This window comes from Taudactylus pleione, unplaced genomic scaffold (assembly GCF_031769625.1).
Source record: "Taudactylus pleione unplaced genomic scaffold, aTauple2 ptg000284l, whole genome shotgun sequence".
Classification (NCBI taxonomy): Eukaryota; Metazoa; Chordata; class Amphibia; order Anura; family Myobatrachidae; genus Taudactylus; species Taudactylus pleione.
The window spans coordinates 454,458-479,539 of record NW_028284686.1 but is presented as its reverse complement, the minus strand read 5'-3'; positions in this window follow the sequence as shown (position 1 = coordinate 479,539).

The following is a 25,082-nucleotide window of genomic DNA, read 5'->3' as shown; positions in this document are numbered from 1 at the left end:
GCTTCATAGAAATATTTTATGTCATTCAGAATACAAGGCCTTTAGTGTTTTGTGAGTGTCATGAAATGAACATAACATTTTTGTTTTTATTTTAGTTTCTTCTTTGTTTTGGTCAGATTTTGTTTCTTTGTAAAGAAATTGCAAAACGTCACTGGATCCTCTTAATATTTTCCATATAACTCATTTTACCATTGTTGTAAACTAGACAAGTGGGTAACAACAAGTACGGAGTTAGACCATATTCCTGATTCTATAGTAGCAGATATACAGTATTTACTGTAAGAAGAGTTTATCACCTCATTTACATTGCTAGACCTCACAGCCTCTTAACCTTCTAAGAACCTCCATTATGAAAAAAACAAAGACCACATCAAGCAAAATCAATTTTAAAATATATTTATTATGAATTTTTAGCACAAGGAAAACAACACTTTATTTTTACTCTGCATTGTAAAATAAATTAGTGCCCAAGATTAGCCGGAGGCTCTTACAAGCTTGTCGTCCTATAAGAAGACCAAGATGGTGGAAGCCTCATGACTCACGAAGAATCATCCTTCAAGCACTCAGGAGAGGAAAAACCCCCTGTGGAGGAAACCTCTGGGGACCCATGGCTTGAAGGACTGCCCGTCCCTCTGGGCACTAGGAGGCTATGCAGAGTTATATTTCCAAACTTATTTAAAATATGAACATTTGACACTAAAATGCAGTATACATTTCACCACATTAATAAATAACATTGGCTGACGTCATTAATGTAGCTCCAGTCCACATCTCCTGAGATTACCCAATTTACATTCCTCCCAAAGCTGCGCAATTTTCTAAAGAGGACGGTCATCCCCTTTTGAGAATCACCGAGTTTACCCGAATGGCTACTACATTTCGATAGATGTGATGTGCTGCTAGAACCTCCAATTATAGAAATAAACAAGCTCAAGGTCATATTTTAGGGTAGTCAAGCTCCAAGTCTGCAGGCACATCCAAGTGAAACGCCCTTATCTTTGATGAGATACTTACCTCAAGAGGATATCTTTCCCTCAGTGGCCTGGGTGCAAGAGATGTATTTGGAGTATGTTAATGACAGCAATGATAATGCTATGTCAGTGTCCTGGGCAGCTAAGAGTGGTAGCAACAGCAAAGAGCTACCATTATGACATCACAGCATGACCTCACTCGTGTTCTACATTCCTTAAAGGAGAAGTGCACAAAATAATCTCTACTGATGTGTGATATGTTTATATTCTGCATCACCTCTGCTTCCCATGATACACCTGCCATTTATTACACATCTGTCCCTTTGCCATCTCATTATTTGCCAAAGTTCTCTTTTACTGCATCCACTCATTGAATCAATCAGTTCGTAGCAGCTCTTTCTCATTTCATTAACCTGCTGCTTCTGTCCAATTTTTATTTTTCAAGACTGCTACTTGGGTAGAAAACAAGCAAGGGATTGAATTAATATAAAAAACACAATTGAAATGAAAATATTCTTAGGATGTTTATATATTGAAATGACATTAATAGCTAGGCCAAGGCTAGTTATTTCTGCACTTTTATAGGTGTGAGCAAAGCCGAGCGAGGATTTCCTGCAGGATGACCAGCATTACACCAGCGTGCAATATTCTGATGGAAACGTGCTGCTAATTGAATTTCCCCAATAGTCTCTGTTCCCAGTATAGAATATAATTGGCATTGATGAAGATACAGTGGAGGACCCATTATGCCCATTATATAGTAGACTTTCAGGATTGATAAATATTCAGTTTCGACTAATGTAAATTGATCAGTATGCAATATATCCCTGTTATGTTTGGCCACTATACAGATTAGGCCCACTGTGCTAAATATACGTACACTCTGGGGGTCGTTTAGAGTTGGCTGTGCTGGCAAAGTGATTTTGTGAGGGGGCACACTGCACGCTGATAGATGCTGCGCTATACTCTGCTGATTAAGTGCTTTGTCCAGAGACTCACAGGTGGCTGTGCTGGCAAAGTGACTGTGTAAGGGGGCACACTGTACGCTGATGTATGCTGCGTTATACTCTGCTGATTAAGTGCTGTGTCCAGAGACTCACAGGTGGCTGTGCTGGCAAAGTGACTGTGTAAGGGGGCACACTGTACGCTGATGTATGCTGCGTTATACTCTGCTGATTAAGTGCTGTGTCCAGAGACTCAAAGGTGGCTGTGCTGGTAAAGTGACTGTGTAAGGGTGCACACTGCTCGCTGATGTATGCTGCGCTATACTCTGCTGATTAAGTGCTGTGTCCAGAGACTCACAAGTGGCTGTGCTGGTAAAGTGACTGTATATAGGGTGCACACTGCTCGCTGATGTATGCTGCGCTATACTTTGCTGATTAAAGGGGCTGTGTCCAGACTCACAAGTGGCTTTGTGTGCAAAAAAAAAAAGAAATGGTCCGGCACACATATCTAGTTTATATGTGTTTTTTTTCTGTGGCACTACAGGTCCCAGCTGGTCCTGGATGATTTCTTCAAGCTGCAACGTGATTTTTCAGCCATGGGTATGCAGGCACTTGTAGTGTTAAAAGCGCCTGCATGCGCGAGCTGTTTTATTTATTTGGCTGGCTGCATTTGTGTGGAAAAGGTGTGTGTGTCTGTGTAGGCTTTTGTCAGTGTGGGTCTGCGTGTGTGTGTCTGGGGAGGTTATGGTGTGCTGAGAGACGATGCAGGGGGAGATGGTGAGGCTAAGAGATGCAGGGGGCAGGAAGGTAGACAGGGGAAACGAGTCTGGTTGAACCGCTGTTGTAAGACGATGACCTTGTTAATATTCCCACACAAACAGGCATCTTCCGGACGATGTGACCTACATGAATAATATATACTGACTGAGGACGCCATCTTCCCATGGAGGATATATTTCTTCAGAGGTTCCACATTGTGAGAAACCACCGTATAGGTAAGGTATATATGGAATGGAAAGTAATGTTCCCAGAGTGACAAGAAATGGGTGGTGTGCCATGTTGGCACGCCCCATTTTTAATGGACACGCCCCTTTGGTATGTGACCACATCCATTTTTTTTGCTGCGCGCCAGGGGTGCGCAGATATATTTCTCTATGTGTGTCTGTGGGGGTGCGGGGCACGCCGTTCTTCAACTTGCTCTGGGCTCCAAAGGCCCTAGTGATGCCTCTGGCTCTTTTCTTTCCTAGGGAAGAGGAACACATCTCCCTGCAGAATAGGCTTGAACTAGGTGACAGGAGGACCCCTTGCTTTGGGTTTTCTTCTTATCGTGTCAACAGCACAGGATCATAACATTGAGCAATTGCCTGGGACTTGGCAGACTCAATTAGGCATCTCGGAAGTGAATGTGAGCCAAATATGTCATTTTTAATCCATTCATAATGGCTACCTGTTTTGCAGGTGCACCCCACTGCTTCCGAGTCTGCAGGATGATTGCATTAAATAATGCAGTTGGACAGGGTATCCAACCTCTTTAAGAAATGCCTTGAAAAGCATCCTAAATAGTTGCTATTTAAAGGGACTGTAACCTTCCATATATCGTTGGCTTCATTTTCTCCAGCACAGAAGAGTATACATGTTAGAAAAATTTTATATTATTTCAATTTCACCTGATCTCTTTCATTTTTTGTGTCCTTTCTGGACTTGACCACTTCCCCAATGACATCATGTACCACCGCCATATCCTGCACATCGCCATCAGGTCATCACCTTAAACAATTATGTAGTGCGAATATTATCAAATCTCAATTCTAGTTACAGGATAGTTCTGGGAGGCGTGAAACAGATTTTGGGTGAAAGAAAGCAGAAGATTGGAAATGTAGTAAATGATGAATTGGATAAGCAGTCTTAGTAGTACCAACATATAAATTGCACCATGTTCTGTATTAAGATTATTTGAATATATTCATTACTTAATATTCATATGAGAAAAGAAATACACGGTAGGGAATCCCTGTAAAATCTTGACCCGGATTGTGTGCAAACAAAGTTTTTGTCATTGGGACCCTTACCACAGCCTAAAGTTATCATATCGCTCCTCAGGTGCCAGTAATCCATTTGAGCTTCATAGAAATATTTTATGTCATTCAGAATACAAGGCCTTTAGTGTTTTGTGAGTGTCATGAAATGAACATAACATTTTTGTTTTTATTTTAGTTTCTTCTTTGTTTTGGTCAGATTTTGTTTCTTTGTAAAGAAATTGCAAAACGTCACTGGATCCTCTTAATATTTTCCATATAACTCATTTTACCATTGTTGTAAACTAGACAAGTGGGTAACAACTAGGGGTGTGCACCGGCCACTTTTCGTGTTTTGTGTTTTGGTTTTGGATCTGGATCTTTCTTCGTGTTTTGGATCTGGATTGGTTTTGCCAAAACCACCCTTCCGTGTTTTGGGTTCTGGGTTTTGTGTTTTGGATCTGTATTTTTTTTTAAAAAAGCATAAAAACAGCTAAAATCACAGAATTTGTAGGTTTTTCTGCTCCTATGCTATTATTAACCTCAATAACCTTAATTTCCACTCATTTCCAGTCTATTCTGAACACCTCACACCTCACAATAGTGTTTTTATGTCCAAAACGTTGCACCGAGGTAGCTGGATGACTATGCTAAGCGACACGAGTGGGCGGCACAAACACGTGACCCATCTAGGCGTGAAACTGCAGTGGCAGACAGGATGGCAGTTTGAAAAACTAGGCCCCAAACTGTACATAATGCAAAGAAAAAAAAGAGGTGCAAGATGGAATTGTCCTTGGGCCCTCCCACCCACTCTTATGTTGTATAAACAGGACATGCACACTTTAACAAACCAATCATTTCAGCGCCAGGGTCTGCCACACAACTGTGGCTGAAATGATTGGTTCGTTTGGGCCCCCACAAAACAAGCTGGCAATTAATGTGTCCCTGCACAAACTGGCTCTATGGAGGCAAGATGTCATCCTCATCCTCCTCATCCACCGATTCCTCACCCTCTTCAGTGTGTACATCCTCATCCTCACAAAGTATTAACTCGTCCCCACTTGAATCCACCACCACAGGTCCCTCTGTACCTTCTGGAGGCTGGTCTCCCTGGAAGAGCTGATAATTCATTTTGATGAACATCATCTTCTCCACATTCTGTGGAAGCAACCTCCTACGCCTTTCGCTGACAAGGTTCCCGGCTGCACTAAACACTCTTTCGGAGTACACACTGGAGGGGGGGCAACTCAGGTAAAATAGAGCCAGTTTGTACAGGGGCCTCCAAATTGCCTCTTTTTCCTGCCAGTACAGGTATGGACTGTCTGCCATGCCTACTTGGATGCTGTCACCGATGTAATCCTCCACCATTCTGTCAATGGTGACAGTATCATATGCAGTGACAGTAGACATGTCAGAAATTGTTGCCAGGTCCTTCAGTCCGGACCAGATGTCCAAACTTGGTCCTGCCTGCCCTGCATCACCGCCAGCGGGTTGCTTAGGATACCTAAGTTTTTTCCTGGCAGCCCCAGTTGCAGGAGAAAATGAAGAAGGAGCCGTTGACGTGTCACGTTCCGCTTCAGCTGACAGTGTGTTCACCAGCAGGTCTTTGCACCTCTGCAGGCTTGTGTCGGCCGGAAAGAGAGACACCACATAGGCTTTAAACCTAGGATCGAGCACGGTGGCCAAAACGTAGTGGTCTGATTTCAACAGATTGACCACCCTGGAATCCTGGCAAAGCGAATGAAGGGCTTCATCCACAAGTCCCACATGCCGAGCGGAATCGCTCCGTCTTAGCTCCTCCTTCACTTTCTCCAGCTGCTTCTGCAAAAGCCTGATGAGGGGAATGACCTGACTCAAGCTGGCAGTGTCTGAACTGACTTCACGTGTGGCAAGTTCGAAGGGCTGGAGAACCTTGCACAACACGGAAATCATTCTCCACTGCGCTTGAGTCAGGTGCATACCCCCTCCTTTGCCTATGTCATAGGTGGATGTATAGGCTTGTATGGCCTTTTGCTGCTCCTCCATCCTCTGAAGCATATAGAGGGTTGAGTTCCACCGCGTCACAACCTCTTGCTTCAGGTGATGGCGGGGCAGGTTCAAGAGTGTTTGCTGGCGCTCCAGTCTTTGGCACGCAGTCGCTGAATGGCGAAAGTGGCCAGAAATTTTTCGGGCCACCCAAAGCGTCTCCTGCACGCCCCTGTCGCTTTTCAGAAAATTCTGCACCACCAAGTTTATTGTGTGAGCAAAACATGGGACGTGCTGGAATTTGCCCAGATGTAATGCCCGCACAATATTGGTGGCGTTGTCAGATATCACAAATCCCCAGGAGAGTCTAAGTGGGGTAAGCCACTGGGCGATGATTTCCCTCAGTTTCTCTAAGAGGTTGTCGGCGGTGTGCCTCTTACTGAAACCGGTGATACACAGCGTAGCCTGCCTTGTAACGAGCTGGCATTTCTGAGATGCTGCTACTGGTGACGCTGCTGCTGTTGCTGCGTAAGGTGATACATCTACCCAGTGGGCTGTCACAGTCATATAGTCCTTAGTCTGCCCTGTTCCACTTGTCCACATGTCCGTGGTTAAGTGGACATTGTGTACAACGGCATTTTTCAGGACACTGAGGACACTTTTTCTGACGTTTCTGTACAGTCTCGGTATCGCCTGCCTAGTGAAGTGGAATCTAGACGGGATTTGGAACCGGGGACACACTACCTCCATCAATTGTCTAAATCCCACTGCACTAATGGCGGATACCGGACGCACGTCTAACACCAACATAGCAGTCAAGGCCTCAGTTATACGTTTTGCTTCAGGATGACTGCTGTCGTACTTCATCCTCCTCGCTAAGGACTGTTGGAGGGTCAATTGTTTAGTAAAAGTAGTGGTGTTCCTACTTCCTCTCTGGGATGATGAACGACTCCCAGCAGCAGCAACAGCAGCAGCGGCAGCAGTAGGCGTAGCAATGCAGGATCCTCCAGAGGAATCCCGGATAGGAGAGTCAGTCATGCCAGTGACATGGCCTGCAGGACTACTTCCGATCCTGACTAAGGAGGAAATTGACGAGGAGGGAGTTGATGGTGTGGTTTGCAGGCGCTTGGATACAACAGGACAACGGGATTTAGGTGTCCCTGGACTGCTTACGGTCTTAGCCAAAGTTTCTGAACTTGACAGTAACTTTTTATGAACGCGCTGCAGGTGCCGTATAAGGGAGGATGTTCCTAGGTGGTTGACGTCCCTACCCCTACTTATTTCACCTTTACATATGGTACATATGGCAAGACAGTTGTTGTCCGGATTTGGATAGAAATATTGCCAGACCAAAGAGGTGGAATGTTTGGTCTTCTGCCCAGGCATGACCGTGATGGGCTTTTTCATCCCACGGACAACAACTGTCTCCCCCGGAGCCTGATTTAAACAAACCACATCACCATCAGAATCCTCCTCGCCAACTTCCTCCTCAGTGCCAGCTACACCAATATCCTCATGCTGTTGTACTTCAACAGTGACATCTTCAATTTGCATATCAGCAAGTGGACTGTGGGTGCTCCTTTCAGCACTTGCAGGGGGCGTGCAAATGGTGGAAAGAGCCACCTCTTCCCGTCCAGTGCTGGGAAGGTCAGGCATCGCAACCACCACCACACTTGGACTCTCCTTGGGGATTTGTGATATCTTCTTAGAAAGCACAGTTCTTCGCTGTGCTTTTGCCAGCTTAACTCTTTTGATTTTTTTAGTGGGAGGAGGGCTTCCATCGTCATGTGAAGCTGAACCACTAGTCATGAACATACTAGGGATCGACCTTAGCCGTTCCTTGCCACTCCGTGTCGTAAATGGCATATTGGCAAGTTTACGTTTCTCTTCAGCTGATTTAAATGTCTTTTTCAAGGTCATTTTCCTGAACTTTGCCATTTGGGATTGTATGTGCCCTCTACTATGACATTGGGCATCGGCCTTGGCAGACGACGTTGATGGCATGTTATCGTCTATGTCATGACTAGTGGCAGCAGCTTCAGCACTAGGAGGAAGTGGTTCTTGATCTTTCTCTATTTTATTTTTATCGGAGAAAGTTTGGTCCTCCATTTATGTTATATCGATTTGATATATACGTGCGGCTAAACACAGAAAATAATTTTTTTTTTGGTTTGGACTGGAGTGTACTTTGTGGGTTACAGCACCCTTTAACGGTCAAGCCAGCCGGCCCTTTACTTATGACACAGGCGCACGCTTGGCACTACTTTGTTGATGCACGTGCGGCTACTGCGCACACAATTCACAAACACAGAAAATAATTTTTTTTTGGTTTGGACTGGAGTGTACTTTCGGGGGGTTACAGCACCCTTTAACGGTCAAGCCAGCCGGCCCTTTACTTATGACACAGGCGCACGCTTGGCACTACTTTGTTGATGCACGTGCGGCTACTGCGCACACAATTCACAAACACAGAAAATAATTTTTTTTTGGTTTGGACTGGAGTGTACTTTCGGGGGTTACAGCACCCTTTAACGGTCAAGCCAGCCGGCCCTTTACTTATGACACAGGTGCACGCTTGGCACTACTTTGTTGATGCACGTGCGGCTACTGCGCACACAATTCACAAACACAGAAAATAATTTTTTTTTTGGTTTGGACTGGGAGTGTACTTTCGGGGGTTACAGCACCCTTTAACGGTCAAGCCAGCCGGCCCTTTACTTATGACACAGGCGCACGCTTGGCACTACTTTGTTGATGCACGTGCGGCTACTGCGCACACAATTCACAAACACAGAAAATAATTTTTTTTTTGGTTTGGACTGGAGTGTACTTTGGGGGTTACAGCACCCTTTAACGGTCAAGCCAGCCGGCCCTTTACTTATGACACAGGCGCACGCTTGGCACTACTTTGTTGATGCACGTGCGGCTACTGCGCACACAATTCACAAACACAGAAAATAATTTTTTTTTTGGTTTGGACTGGAGTGTACTTTCGGGGGGTTACAGCACCCTTAACGGTCCAGCCCCTTTACTTATGACACAGGTGCACGCTTGGCACTACTTTGTTGATGCACGTGCGGCTACTGCGCACACAATTCACAAACACAGAAAATAATTTTTTTTTGGTTTGGACTGGAGTGTACTTTCGGGGGTTACAGCACCCTTTAACGGTCAAGCCAGCCGGCCCTTTACTTATGACACAGGCGCACGCTTGGCACTACTTTGTTGATGCACGTGCGGCTACTGCGCACACAATTCACAAACACAGAAAATAATTTTTTTTTTGGTTTGGACTGGAGTGTACGTTGGGGGTTACAGCACCCTTTAACGGTCAAGCCAGCCGGCCCTTTACTTATGACACAGGCGCATGCTTGGCACTACTTTGTTGATGCACGTGCGGCTACTGCGCACACAATTCACAAACACAGAAAATAATTTTTTTTTTGGTTTGGACTGGAGTGTACTTTCGGGGGTTACAGCACCCTTAACGGTCAAGCCAGCCGGCCCTTTACTTATGACACAGGTGCACGCTTGGCACTACTTTGTTGATGCACGTGCGGCTACTGCGCACACAATTCACAAACACAGAAAATAATTTTTTTTTTGGTTTGGACTGGAGTGTACTTTCGGGGGTTACAGCACCCTTAACGGTCAAGCCAGCCGGCCCTTTACTTATGACACAGGCGCACGCTTGGCACTACTTTGTTGATGCACGTGCGGCTACTGCGCACACAATTCACAAACACAGAAAATAATTTTTTTTTTGGTTTGGACTGGAGTGTACTTTCGGGGTTACAGCACCCTTAACGGTCAAGCCAGCCGGCCCTTTACTTATGACACAGGCGCACGCTTGGCACTACTTTGTTGATGCACGTGCGGCTACTGCGCACACAATTCACAAACACAGAAAATAATTTTTTTGGGTTTGGACTGGAGTGTACTTTCGGGGGTTACAGCACCCTTTAACGGTCAAGCCAGCCGGCCCTTTACTTATGACACAGGCGCACGCTTGGCACTACTTTGTTGATGCACGTGCGGCTACTGCGCACACAATTCACAAACACAGAAAATAATTTTTTTTTTGGTTTGGACTGGAGTGTACTTTGGGGGTTACAGCACCCTTTAACGGTCAAGCCAGCCGGCCCTTTACTTATGACACAGGCGCACGCTTGGCACTACTTTGTTGATGCACGTGCGGCTACTGCGCACACAATTCACAAACACAGAAAATAATTTTTTTTTGGTTTGGACTGGAGTGTACTTTCGGGGGTTACAGCACCCTTAACGGTCAAGCCAGCCGGCCCTTTACTTATGACACAGGTGCACGCTTGGCACTACTTTGTTGATGCACGTGCGGCTACTGCGCACACAATTCACAAACACAGAAAATAATTTTTTTTTTGGTTTGGACTGGAGTGTACTTTCGGGGGTTACAGCACCCTTAACGGTCAAGCCAGCCGGCCCTTTACTTATGACACAGGCGCACGCTTGGCACTACTTTGTTGATGCACGTGCGGCTACTGCGCACACAATTCACAAACACAGAAAATAATTTTTTTTTTGGTTTGGACTGGAGTGTACTTTCGGGGGTTACAGCACCCTTAACGGTCAAGCCAGCTGGCCCTTTACTTATGACACAGGCGCACGCTTGGCACTACTTTGTTGATGCACGTGCGGCTACTGCGCACACAATTCACAAACACAGAAAATAATTTTTTTTTTGGTTTGGACTGGAGTGTACTTTCGGGGGTTACAGCACCCTTAACGGTCAAGCCAGCCGGCCCTTTACTTATGACACAGGCGCACGCTTGGCACTACTTTGTTGATGCACGTGCGGCTACTGCGCACACAATTCACAAACACAGAAAATAATTTTTTTTTTGGTTTGGACTGGAGTGTACTTTCGGGGGTTACAGCACCCTTAACGGTCAAGCCAGCCGGCCCTTTACTTATGACACAGGCGCACGCTTGGCACTACTTTGTTGATGCACGTGCGGCTACTGCGCACACAATTCACAAACACTGAAAATAATTTTTTTTTGGTTTGGACTGGAGTGTACTTTCGGGGTTACAGCACCCTTTAACGGTCAAGCCAGCCGGCCCTTTACTTATGACACAGGCGCACGCTTGGCACTACTTTGTTGATGCATGTGCGGCTACTGCGCACACAATTCACAAACACAGAAAATATATTATTTTTTTAGCACTTGGGGGGAGCACCCCTGATGGACAGAGCACCCCCTGGACAACACTACAGCACCCCTTTAGGTCTGGGACACTGCACAGGACTTTGGAGTGGACACAGCCCCTATGGAGAACTGACTGCACAACACAGTCCAGCCAGCCCCTATGGACTTTGAAGTAGTGGACACAGCCCCTATTAACAACAGCAGCACAGCACAACACAGCCAGCCCCTATGGACTTTGAAGTAGTGGACAACAGCAGCACTACACTACACTACACTACACTACACAGCCCTAACTCCCACCCTCCCTCTTCACTGTCCACAGCCGAGTGAGAAAATGGCGCCGACGCGGGTACCTTATATAGGATCCAAAACCTGCGAGACTCGGAAGGCGGGATGATGACGTTTTGCCTCGATTTCAGATCCGAGTCAGGCGGGAAAAGTCGAGCCTGACTCGGATCGGACTCGGATCGGGGGGGCTCGGGGGGGTTCGGATTTCAGAAATCCGAACCCGCTCACCCCTAGTAACAACAAGTACGGAGTAAGACCATATTCCTGATTCTATAGTAGCAGATATACAGTATTTACTGTAAGAAGAGTTTATCACCTCATTTACTTTGCTAGACCTCACAGCCTCTTAACCTTCTAAGAACCTCCATTATGAAAAAAACAAAGACCACATCAAGCAAAATCAATTTTAAAATATATTTATTATGAATTTTTAGCACAAGGAAAACAACACTTTATTTTTACTCTGCATTGTAAAATAAATTAGTGCCCAAGATTAGCCGGAGGCTCTTACAAGCTTGTCCTATAAGAAGACCAAGATGGTGGAAGCCTCATGACTCACGAAGAATCATCCTTCAAGCACTCAGGAGAGGAAAAACCCCATGTGGAGGAAACCTTTGGGGACCCATGGCTTGAAGGACTGCCCGTCCCTCTGGGCACTAGGAGGCTATGCAGAGTTATATTTCCAAACTTATTTAAAATATGAACATTTGACACTAAAATGCAGTATACATTTCACCACATTAATAAATAACATTGGCTGACGTCATTAATGTAGCTCCAGTCCACATCTCCTGAGATTACCCAATTTACATTCCTCCCAAAGCTGCGCAATTTTCTGAAGAGGACGGTCATCCCCTTTTGAGAAGCACCGAGTTTACCCGAATGGCTACTACATTTCGATAGATGTGATGTGCTGCTAGAACCTCCAATTATAGAAATAAACAAGCTCAAGGTCATATTTTAGGGTAGTCAAGCTCCAAGTCTGCAGGCACATCCAAGTGAAACGCCCTTATCTTTGATGAGATACTTACCTCAAGAGGATATCTTTCCCTCAGTGGCCTGGGTGCAAGAGATGTATTTGGAGTATGTTAATGACAGCAATGATAATGCTATGTCAGTGTCCTGGGCAGCTAAGAGTGGTAGCAACAGCAAAGAGCTACCATTATGACATCACAGCATGACCTCACTCGTGTTCTACATTCCTTAAAGGAGAAGTGCACAAAATAATCTCTACTGATGTGTGATATGTTTATATTCTGCATCACCTCTGCTTCCCATGATACACCTGCCATTTATTACACATCTGTCCCTTTGCCATCTCATTATTCGCCAAAGTTCTCTTTTACTGCATCCACTCATTGAATCAATCAGTTCGTAGCCGCTCTTTCTCATTTCATTAACCTGCTGCTTCTGTCCAATTTTTATTTTTCAAGACTGCTACTTGGGTAGAAAACAAGCAAGGGATTGAATTAAAATAAAAAACACAATTGAAATGAAAATATTCTTAGGATGTTTATATATTGAAATGACATTAATAGCTAGGCCAAGGCTAGTTATTTCTGCACTTTTATAGGTGTGAGCAAAGCCGAGCGAGGATGTCCTGCAGGATGACCAGCATTACACCAGCGTGCAATATTCTGATTGAAACGTGCTGCTAATTGAATTTCCCCAATAGTCTCTGTTCCCAGTATAGAATATAATTGGCATTGATGAAGATACAGTGGAGGACCCATTATGCCCATTATATAGTAGACTTTCAGGATTGATAAATATTCAGTTTCGCCTAATGTAAATTGATCAGTATGCAAAATATCCCTGTTATGTTTGGCCACTATACAGATTAGGCCCACTGTGCTAAATATACGTACACTTTTGGGGTCGTTTAGAGTTGGCTGTGCTGGCAAAGTGATTTTGTGAGGGGGCACACTGCACGCTGATAGATGCTGCGCTATACTCTGCTGATTAAGTGTTGTGTCCAGAGACTCACAGGTGGCTGTGCTGGCAAAGTGACTGTGTAAGGGGGCACACTGTACGCTGATGTATGCTGCGTTATACTCTGCTGATTAAGTGCTGTGTCCAGAGACTCACAGGTGGCTGTGCTGGCAAAGTGACTGTGTAAGGGGGCACACTGTACGCTGATGTATGCTGCGTTATACTCTGCTGATTAAGTGCTGTGTCCAGAGACTCAAAGGTGGCTGTGCTGGTAAAGTGACTGTGTAAGGGTGCACACTGCTCGCTGATGTATGCTGCGCTATACTCTGCTGATTAAGTGCTGTGTCCAGAGACTCACAAGTGGCTGTGCTGGTAAAGTGACTGTATATAGGGTGCACACTGCTGGCTGATGTATGCTGCGTTATACTTTGCTGATTAAAGGGGCTGTGTCCAGACTCACAAGTGGCTTTGTGTGCAAAAAAAAAAAAGAAATGGTCCGGCACACATATCTAGTTTATATGTGTTTTTTTTCTGTGGCACTACAGGTCCCAGCTGGTCCTGGATGATTTCTTCAAGCTGCAACGTGATTTTTCAGCCATGGGTATGCAGGCACTTGTAGTGCTAAAAGCGCCTGCATGCGCGAGCCGTTTTATTTATTTGGCTGGCTGCATTTGTGTGGAAAAGGTGTGTGTGTCTGTGTAGGCTTTTGTCAGTGTGGGTCTGCGTGTGTGTGTCTGGGGAGCTTATGGTGTGCTGAGAGACGATGCAGGGGGAGATGGTGAGGCTAAGAGATGCAGGGCGCAGGAAGGTAGACAGGGGAAACGAGTCTGGTTGAACCGCTGTTGTAAGACGATGACCTTGTTAATATTCCCACACAAACAGGCATCTTCCGGACGATGTGACCTACATGAATAATAAATGCTGACTGAGGATGCTGTCTTCCCATGGAGGATATATTTCTTCAGAGGTTCCACATTGTGAGAAACCACCGTATAGGTAAGGGTATATATGGAATGGAAAGTAATGTTCCCAGAGTGACAAGAAATGGGTGGTGTGCCATGTTGGCACGCCCCATTTTTAATGGACACGCCCCTTTGGTATGTGACCACATCCATTTTTTTTGCTGCGCGCCAGGGTGCGCAGATATATTTCTCTATGTGTGTCTGTGGGGGTGCGGGGCACGCCGTTCTTCAACTTGCTCTGGGCTCCAAAGGCCCTAGTGATGCCTCTGGCTCTTTTCTTTCCTAGGGAAGAGGCACACATCTCCCTGCAGAATAGGCTTGGACTAGGTGACAGGAGGACCCCTTGCTTTGGGTTTTCTTCTTATCGTGTCAACAGCACAGGATCATAACATTGAGCAATTGCCTGGGACTTGGCAGACTCAATTAGGCATCTCGGAAGTGAATGTGAGCCAAATATGTCATTTTTAATCCATTCATAATGGCTACCTGTTTTGCAGGTGCACCCCACTGCTTCCGAGTCAGCAGGATGATTGCATTAAATAATGCAGTTGGACAGGGTATCCAACCTCTTTAAGAAATGCCTTGAAAAGCATCCTAAATAGTTGCTATTTAAAGGGACTGTAACCTTCCATATGTCGTTGGCTTCATTTTCTCCAGCACAGAAGAGTATACATGTTAGAAAAATTTTATATTATTTCAATTTCACCTGATCTCTTTCATTTTTTGTGTCCTTTCTGGACTTGACCACTTCCCCAATGACATCATGTACCACCGCCATATCCTGCACATCGCCATCAGGTCATCACCTTAAACAATTATGTAGTGCGAATATTATCAAATCTCAATTCTAGTTACAGGATAGTTCTGGGAGGCGTGAAACAGATTTTGGGTGAAAGAAAGCAGAAGATTGGAAATGTAGTAAATGATGAATTGGATAAGCAGTCTTAGTAGTACCAACATATAAATTGCACCATGTTCTGTATTAAGATTATTTGAATATATTCATTACTTAATAGTTATATGAGAAAAGAATTACACGGTAGGGAATCCCTGTAAAATCTTGACCCGGATTGTGTGCAAACAAAGTTTTTGTCATTGGGACCCTTACCACAGCCTAAAGTTATCATATCGCTCCTCAGGTGCCAGTAATCCATATGAGCTTCATAGAAATATTTTATGTCATTCAGAATACAAGGCCTTTAGTGTTTTGTGAGTGTCATGAAATGAACATAACATTTTTGTGTTTATTTTAGTTTCTTCTTTGTTTTGGTCAGATTTTGTTTCTTTGTAAAGAAATTGCAAAACGTCACTGGATCCTCTTAATATTTTCCATATAACTCATTTTACCATTGTTGTAAACTAGACAAGTGGGTAACAACAACAAGTACGGAGTAAGACCATATTCCTGATTCTATAGTAGCAGATATACAGTATTTACTGTAAGAAGAGTTTATCACCTCATTTACTTTGCTAGACCTCACAGCCTCTTAACCTTCTAAGAACCTCCATTATGAAAAAAACAAAGACCACATCAAGCAAAATCAATTTTAAAATATATTTATTATGAATTTTTAGCACAAGGAAAACAACACTTTATTTTTACTCTGCATTGTAAAATAAATTAGTGCCCAAGATTAGCCGGAGGCTCTTACAAGCTTGTCCTATAAGAAGACCAAGATGGTGGAAGCCTCATGACTCACGAAGAATCATCCTTCAAGCACTCAGGAGAGGAAAAACCCCCTGTGGAGGAAACCTCTGGGGACCCATGGCTTGAAGGACTGCCCGTCCCTCTTGGCACTAGGAGGCTATGCAGAGTTATATTTCCAAACTTATTTAAAATATGAACATTTGACACTAAAATGCAGTATACATTTCACCACATTAATAAATAACATTGGCTGACGTCATTAATGTAGCTCCAGTCCACATCTCCTGAGATTACCCAATTTACATTCCTCCCAAAGCTGCGCAATTTTCTGAAGAGGACGTCATCCCCTTTTGAGAAGCACCGAGTTTACCCGAATGGCTACTACATTTCGATAGATGTGCTGTGCTGCTAGAACCTCCAATTATAGAAATAAACAAGCTCAAGGTCATATTTTAGGGTAGTCAAGCTCCAAGTCTGCAGGCACATCCAAGTGAAACGCCCTTATCTTTGATGAGATACTTACCTCAAGAGGATATCTTTCCCTCAGTGGGCTGGGTGCAAGAGATGTATTTGGAGTATGTTAATGACAGCAATGATAATGCTATGTCAGTGTCCTGGGCAGCTAAGAGTGGTAGCAACAGCAAAGAGCTACCATTATGACATCACAGCATGACCTCACTCGTGTTCTACATTCCTTAAAGGAGAAGTGCACAAAATAATCTCTACTGATGTGTGATATGTTTATATTCTGCATCACCTCTGCTTCCCATGATACACCTGCCATTTATTACACATCTGTCCCTTTGCCATCTCATTATTCGCCAAAGTTCTCTTTTACTGCATCCACTCATTGAATCAATCAGTTCGTAGCAGCTCTTTCTCATTTCATTAACCTGCTGCTTCTGTCCAATTTTTATTTTTCAAGACTGCTACTTGGGTAGAAAACAAGCAAGGGATTGAATTAATATAAAAAACACAATTGAAATGAAAATATTCTTAGGATGTTTATATATTGAAATGACATTAATAGCTAGGCCAAGGCTAGTTATTTCTGCACCTTTATAGGTGTGAGCAAAGGCGAGCGAGGATTTCCTGCAGGATGACCAGCATTACACCAGCGTGCAATATTCTGATGGAAACGTGCTGCTAATTGAATTTCCCCAATAGTCTCTGTTCCCAGTATAGAATATAATTGGTAATGATGAAGATACAGTGGAGGACCCATTATGCCCATTATACAGTAGACTTTCAGGATTGATAAATATTCAGTTTAGCCTAATGTAAATTGATCAGTATGCAATATATCCCTGTTATGTTTGGCCACTATACAGATTAGGCCCACTGTGCTAAATATACGTACACTCTGGGGGTCGTTTACAGTTGGCTGTGCTGGCAAAGTGATTTTGTGAGGGGGCACACTGCACGCTGATAGATGCTGCGCTATACTCTGCTGATTAAGTGCTGTGTCCAGAGACTCACAGGTGGCTGTGCTGGCAAAGTGACTGTTTAAGGGGGCACACTGTACGCTGATGTATGCTGCGTTATACTCTGCTGATTAAGTGCTGTGTCCAGAGACTCACAGGTGGCTGTGCTGGCAAAGTGACTGTGTAAGGGGGCACACTGTACGCTGATGTATGCTGCGTTATACTCTGCTGATTAAGTGCTGTGTCCAGAGACTCAAAGGTGGCTGTGCTGGTAAAGTGAATGTGTAAGGGTGCACACTGCTCGCTGATGTATGCTGCGCTATACTCTGCTGATTAAGTGCTGTGTCCAGAGACTCACAAGTGGCTGTGCTGGTAAAGTGACTGTATATAGGGTGCACACTGCTCGCTGATGTATGCTGCGCTATACTTTGCTGATTAAAGGGGCTGTGTCCAGACTCACAAGTGGCTTTGTGTGCAAAAAAAAAAGAAATGGTCCGGCACACATATCTAGTTTATATGTGATTTTTTTTCTGTGGCACTACAGGTCCCAGCTGGTCCTGGATGATTTCTTCAAGCTGCAACGTGATTTTTCAGCCATGGGTATGCAGGCACTTGTAGTGCTAAAAGCGCGAGCCGTTTTATTTATTTGGCTGGCTGCATTTGTGTGGAAAAGGTGTGTGTGTCTGTGTAGGCTTTTGTCAGTGTGGGTCTGCGTGTGTGTGTCTGGGGAGGTTATGGTGTGCTGAGAGACGATGCAGGGGGAGATGGTGAGACTAAGAGATGCAGGGGGCAGGAAGGTAGACAGGGGAAACGAGTCTGGTTGAACCGCTGTTGTAAGACGATGACCTTGTTAATATTCCCACACAAACAGGCATCTTCCGGACGATGTGACCTACATGAATAATAAATGCTGACTGAGGACGCCGTCTTCCCATGGAGGATATATTTCTTCAGAGGTTCCACATTGTGAGAAACCACTGTATAGGTAAGGTATATATGGAATGGAAAGTAATGGTCCCAGAGTGACAAGAAATGGGTGGTGTGCCATGTTGGCATGCCCCCTTTTTAATGGACACGCCCCTTTGGTATGTGACCACATCCATTTTTTTAGCTGCGCGCCAGGGGTGCGCAGTTACTTTTCTCTATGTGTGTCTGTGGGGGTGCGGGGCACGCCGTTCTTCAACTTGCTCTGGGCTCCAAAGGCCCTAGTGATGCCTCTGGCTCTTTTCTTTCCTAGGGAAGAGGCACACATCCCCCTGCAGAATAGGCTTGGACTAGGTGACAGGAGGACCCCTTGCTTTGGGTTTTCTTCTTATCGTGTCAACAGCACAGGATCATAACATTGAGCAATTGCCTGGGACTTGGCAGACTCAATTAGGCATCTCGGAAGTGAATGTGAGCCAAATATGTCATTTTTAATCCATTCATAATGGCTACCTGTTTTGCAGGTGCACCCCACTGCTTCCGAGTCTGCAGGATGATTGCATTAAATAATGCAGTTGGACAGGGTATCCAACCTCTTTAAGAAATGCCTTGGAAAGCATCGTAAACAGTTGCTATTTAAAGGGACTGTAACCTTCCATATGTCGTTTGCTTCATTTTCTCCAGCACAGAAGAGTATACATGTTAGAAAAATTTTATATTATTTCAATTTCACCTGATCTCTTTCATTTTTTGTGTCCTTTCTGGACTTGACCACTTCCCCAATGACATCATGTACCACCGCCATATCCTGCACATCGCCATCAGGTCATCACCTTAAACAATTATGTAGTGCGAATATTATCAAATCTCAATTCTAGTTACAGGATAGTTCTGGGAGGCGTGAAACAGATTTTGGGTGAAAGAAAGCAGAAGATTGGAAATGTAGTAAATGATGAATTGGATAAGCAGTCTTAGTAGAACCAACATATAAATTGCATCATGTTCTGTATTAAGATTATTTGAATATATTCATTACTTAATATTTATATGAGAAAAGAATTACACGGTAGGGAATCCCTGTAAAATCTTGACCCGGATTGTGTGCAAACAAAGTTTTTGTCATTGGGACCCTTACCACAGCCTAAAGTTATCATATCGCTCCTCAGGTGCCAGTAATCCATATGAGCTTCATAGAAATATTTTATGTCATTCAGAATACAAGGCCTTTAGTGTTTTGTGAGTGTCATGAAATGAACATAACATTTTTGTGTTTATTTTAGTTTCTTCTTTGTTTTGGTCAGATTTTGTTTCTTTGTAAAGAAATTGCAAAACGTCACTGGATCCTCTTAATATTTTCCATATAACTCATTTTACCATTGTTGTAAACTAGACAAGTGGGTAACAACAAGTACGGAGTAAGACCATATTCCTGATTCTATAGTAGCAGATATACAGTATTTACTGTAAGAAGAGTTTATCACCTCATTTACTTTGCTAGACCTCACAGCCTCTTAACCTTCTAAGAACCTCCATTATGAAAAAAACAAAGACCACATCAAGCAAAATCAATTTTAAAATATATTTATTATGAATTTTTAGCACAAGGAAAACAACACTTTATTTTTACTCTGCATTGTAAAATAAATTAGTGCCCAAGATTAGCCGGAGGCTCTTACAAGCTTGTCTTATAAGAAGACCAAGATGGTGGAAGCCTCATGACTCACGAAGAATCATCCTTCAAGCACTCAGGAGAGGAAAAACCCCCTGTGGAGGAAACCTCTGGGGACCCATGGCTTGAAGGACTGCCCGTCCCTCTTGGCACTAGGAGGCTATGCAGAGTTATATTTCCAAACTTATTTAAAATATGAACATTTGACACTAAAATGCAGTATACATTTCACCACATTAATAAATAACATTGGCTGACGTCATTAATGTAGCTCCAGTCCACATCTCCTGAGATTACCCAATTTACATTCCTCCCAAAGCTGCGCAATTTTCTGAAGAGGACGTCATCCCTTTTGAGAAGCACCGAGTTTACCCGAATGGCTACTACATTTCGATAGATGTGCTGTGCTGCTAGAACCTCCAATTATAGAGATAAACAAGCTCAAGGTCATATTTTAGGGTAGTCAAGCTCCAAGTCTGCAGGCACATCCAAGTGAAACGCCCTTATCTTTGATGAGATACTTACCTCAAGAGGATATCTTTCCCTCAGTGGGCTGGGTGCAAGAGATGTATTTGGAGTATGTTAATGACAGCAATGATAATGCTATGTCAGTGTCCTGGGCAGCTAAGAGTGGTAGCAACAGCAAAGAGCTACCATTATGACATCACAGCATGACCTCACTCGTGTTCTACATTCCTTAAAGGAGAAGTGCACAAAATAATCTCTACTGATGTGTGATATGTTTATATTCTGCATCACCTTTGCTTCCCATGATACACCTGCCATTTATTACACATCTGTCCCTTTGCCATCTCATTATTCGCCAAAGTTCTCTTTTACTGCATCCACTCATTGAATCAATCAGTTCGTAGCAGCTCTTTCTCATTTCATTAACCTGCTGCTTCTGTCCAATTTTTATTTTTCAAGACTGCTACTTGGGTAGAAAACAAGCAAGGGATTGAATTAATATAAAAAACACAATTGAAATGAAAATATTCTTAGGATGTTTATATATTGAAATGACATTAATAGCTAGGCCAAGGCTAGTTATTTCTGCACCTTTATAGGTGTGAGCAAAGGCGAGCGAGGATTTCCTGCAGGATGACCAGCATTACACCAGCGTGCAATATTCTGATGGAAACGTGCTGCTAATTGAATTTCCCCAATAGTCTCTGTTCCCAGTATAGAATATAATTGGTAATGATGAAGATACAGTGGAGGACCCATTATGCCCATTATACAGTAGACTTTCAGGATTGATAAATATTCAGTTTAGCCTAATGTAAAATGATCAGTATGCAATATATCCCTGTTATGTTTGGCCACTATACAGATTAGGCCCACTGTGCTAAATATACGTACACTCTGGGGGTCGTTTACAGTTGGCTGTGCTGGCAAAGTGATTTTGTGAGGGGGCACACTGCACGCTGATAGATGCTGCGCTATACTCTGCTGATTAAGTGCTGTGTCCAGAGACTCACAGGTGGCTGTGCTGGCAAAGTGACTGTGTAAGGGGGCACACTGTACGCTGATGTATGCTGCGTTATACTCTGCTGATTAAGTGCTGTGTCCAGAGACTCACAGGTGGCTGTGCTGGCAAAGTGACTGTGTAAGGGGGCACACTGTACGCTGATGTATGCTGCGTTATACTCTGCTGATTAAGTGCTGTGTCCAGAGACTCAAAGGTGGCTGTGCTGGTAAAGTGAATGTGTAAGGGTGCACACTGCTCGCTGATGTATGCTGCGCTATACTCTGCTGATTAAGTGCTGTGTCCAGAGACTCACAAGTGGCTGTGCTGGTAAAGTGACTGTATATAGGGTGCACACTGCTCGCTGATGTATGCTGCGCTATACTTTGCTGATTAAAGGGGCTGTGTCCAGACTCACAAGTGGCTTTGTGTGCAAAAAAAAAAGAAATGGTCCGGCACACATATCTAGTTTATATGTGTTTTTTTTCTGTGGCACTACAGGTCCCAGCTGGTCCTGGATGATTTCTTCAAGCTGCAACGTGATTTTTCAGCCATGGGTATGCAGGCACTTGTAGTGCTAAAAGCGCGAGCCGTTTTATTTATTTGGCTGGCTGCATTTGTGTGGAAAAGGTGTGTGTGTCTGTGTAGGCTTTTGTCAGTGTGGGTCTGCGTGTGTGTGTCTGGGGAGGTTATGGTGTGCTGAGAGACGATGCAGGGGGAGATGGTAAGACTAAGAGATGCAGGGGGCAGGAAGGTAGACAGGGGAAACGAGTCTGGTTGAACCGCTGTTGTAAGACGATGACCTTGTTAATATTCCCACACAAACAGGCATCTTCCGGACGATGTGACCTACATGAATAATAAATGCTGACTGAGGACGCCGTCTTCCCATGGAAGATATATTTCTTCAGAGGTTCCACATTGTGAGAAACCACCGTATAGGTAAGGTATATATGGAATGGAAAGTAATGTTCCCAGAGTGACAAGAAATGGGTGGTGTGCCATGTTGGCACGCCCCCTTTTTAATGGACACGCCCCTTTGGTATGTGACCACATCCATTTTTTTTGCTGCGTGCCAGGGGTGCGCAGTTACATTTCTCTATGTGTGTCTGTGGGGGTGCGGGGCACGCCGTTCTTCAACTTGCTCTGGGCTCCAAAGGCCCTAGTGATGCCTCTGGCTCTTTTCTTTCCTAGGGAAGAGGCACACATCCCCCTGCAGAATAGGCTTGGACTAGGTGACAGGAGGACCCCTTGCTTTGGGTTTTCTTCTTATCGTGTCAACAGCACAGGATCATAACATTGAGCAATTGCCTGGGACTTGGCAGACTCAATTAGGCATCTCGGAAGTGAATGTGAGCCAAATATGTCATTTTTAATCCATTCATAATGGCTACCTGTTTTGCAGGTGCACCCCACTGCTTCCGAGTCTGCAGGATGATTGCATTAAATAATGCAGTTGGACAGGGTATCCAACCTCTTTAAGAAATGCCTTGAAAAGCATCCTAAATAGTTGCTATTTAAAGGGACTGTAACCTTCCATATGTCGTTGGCTTCATTTTCTCCAGCACAGAAGAGTATACATGTTAGAAAAATTTTATATTATTTCAATTTCACCTGATCTCTTTCATTTTTTGTGTCCTTTCTGGACTTGACCACTTCCCCAATGACATCATGTACCACCGCCATTTCCTGCACATCGCCATCACCTTAAACAATTATGTAGTGCGAATATTATCAAATCTCAATTCTAGTTACAGGATAGTTCTGGGAGGCGTGAAACAGATTTTGGGTGAAAGAAAGCAGAAGATTGGAAATGTAGTAAATGATGAATTGGATAAGCAGTCTTAGTAGTACCAACATATAAATTGCACCATGTTCTGTATTAAGATTATTTGAATATATTCATTACTTAATATTTATATGAGAAAAGAAATACACGGTAGTGAATCCCTGTAAAATCTTGATCCGGATTGTGTGCAAACAAAGTTTTTGTCATTGGGACCCTTACCACAGCCTAAAGTTATCATATCGCTCCTCAGGTGCCAGTAATCCATATGAGCTTCATAGAAATATTTTATGTCATTCAGAATACAAGGCCTTTAGTGTTTTGTGAGTGTCATGAAATGAACATAACATTTTTGTTTTTATTTTAGTTTCTTCTTTGTTTTGGTCAGATTTTGTTTCTTTGTAAAGAAATTGCAAAACGTCACTGGATCCTCTTAATATTTTCCATATAACTCATTTTACCATTGTTGTAAACTAGACAAGTGGGTAACAACAAGTACGGAGTAAGACCATATTCCTGATTCTATAGTAGCAGATATACAGTATTTACTGTAAGAAGAGTTTATCACCTCATTTACTTTGCTAGACCTCACAGCCTCTTAACCTTCTAAGAACCTCCATTATGAAAAAAACAAAGACCACATCAAGCAAAATCAATTTTAAAATATATTTATTATGAATTTTTAGCACAAGGAAAACAACACTTTATTTTTACTCTGCATTGTAAAATAAATTAGTGCCCAAGATTAGCCGGAGGCTCTTACAAGCTTGTCCTATAAGAAGACCAAGATGGTGGAAGCCTCATGACTCACGAAGAATCATCCTTCAAGCACTCAGGAGAGGAAAAACCCCCTGTGGAGGAAACCTCTGGGGACCCATGGCTTGAAGGACTGCCCGTCCCTCTGGGCACTAGGAGGCTATGCAGAGTTATATTTCCAAACTTATTTAAAATATGAACATTTGACACTAAAATGCAGTATACATTTCACCACATTAATAAATAACATTGGCTGACGTCATTAATGTAGCTCCAGTCCACATCTCCTGAGATTACCCAATTTACATTCCTCCCAAAGCTGCGCAATTTTCTGAAGAGGATGGTCATCCCCTTTTGAGAAGCACCGAGTTTACCCGAATGGCTACTACATTTCGATAGATGTGCTGTGCTGCTAGAACCTCCAATTATAGAAATAAACAAGCTCAAGGTCATATTTTAGGGTAGTCAAGCTCCAAGTCTGCAGGCACATCCAAGTGAAACGCCCTTATCTTTGATGAGATACTTACCTCAAGAGGATATCTTTCCCTCAGTGGCCTGGGTGCAAGAGATGTATTTGGAGTATGTTAATGACAGCAATGATAATGCTATGTCAGTGTCCTGGGCAGCTAAGAGTGGTAGCAACAGCAAAGAGCTACCATTATGACATCACAGCATGACCTCACTCGTGTTCTACATTCCTTAAAGGAGAAGTGCACAAAATAATCTCTACTGATGTGTGATATGTTTATATTCTGCATCACCTCTGCTTCCCATGATACACCTGCCATTTATTACACATCTGTCCCTTTGCCATCTCATTATTCGCCAAAGTTCTCTTTTACTGCATCCACTCATTGAATCAATCAGTTCGTAGCAGCTCTTTCTCATTTCATTAACCTGCTGCTTCTGTCCAATTTTTATTTTTCAAGACTGCTACTTGGGTAGAAAACAAGCAAGGGATTGAATTAATATAAAAAACACAATTGAAATGAAAATATTCTTAGGATGTTTATATATTGAAATGACATTAATAGCTAGGCCAAGGCTAGTTATTTCTGCACCTTTATAGGTGTGAGCAAAGCCGAGCGAGGATTTCCTGCAGGATGACCAGCATTACACCAGCATGCAATATTCTGATGGA